Below are 987 nucleotides of genomic sequence, written 5' to 3' on the forward strand. Positions count from 1 at the left end.
TTCTAAATGAAACCGCCTCCTATAGACGTTACACTTGGGGAAAACCACGAAAACGCCCATGCAGCCAGACCGTTCGCGGAATTCGAACCTCGGACCGAACTACCAGTGTTCAGCGTCTTTATCGCTCGGCCGCTTGTGGGCCCGAAATTAAATAATGAAAAATCTGCATCAATGTATGTATATTTTTCGCATTGTGATAAAACAACGGTACATAGAGCCATCGAATTTTGAATGACGTAATCCTAATAGGAATATGGGCATGGGAAAGCCCAAATTTGAAATTTTGTAATTTGTTTTTTTATCGATTTTATATTTTGTAAAACTTTAACGAATTTTTGACTCACAAACTCAAGGATTTCAAAGCGAACAATGACAACGTAGTACAGAAAAAACTTTTTTATCTCCAGCGCGCGAGACTCTGTATCGGAAATTTTAAGATACGCTCAATTTAAAACTATTTTGCGATATTGCTCTTGAACTGAATTTTATGGTTTATGTGCGAAGAACGTGATCTTTAATAAATAATGGTAACAGACAAAATGCTAAAAAAACGCCCCTTTGGACGTAATTTAAAATCTGAAACCTTTCACATTTCACATTTTTACTTATTCATTTATTTATTTATTTATTTTAATAATAGAAACAGTACAAGTGAAGAAACTGATAGTTTCACTCACGCGTGTGTCGGATTTGCGTAATGCTTATGGGGGGTCCCACAAAATTTTCTTACATATTAAGGGGTCCCCAAGCCAAAATGTTTAAGAAACCCTGGATGTAACATGTATTTTATTGCGGACGCACTGTTAAAGTTACGAGTTGAAATCCTTCCTTGAAAAATAGTCAAGGAAATATAGCGCTAATGAACACGATTAGTGAAAACACAAAAATCAGAGAGTTTACAAGGATAACGAGTGTCCCATCATCGTTCGGAACTGGTTACCTTAATTTAAATACGTAAATCCGAATGCGCAAACTGCTTATCGCCTT

This window comes from Stegodyphus dumicola, chromosome 11 (genome assembly GCF_044657685.1).
Source record: "Stegodyphus dumicola isolate Sdum_Otavi_A_Nest chromosome 11, ASM4465768v1".
Classification (NCBI taxonomy): domain Eukaryota; kingdom Metazoa; phylum Arthropoda; class Arachnida; order Araneae; family Eresidae; genus Stegodyphus; species Stegodyphus dumicola.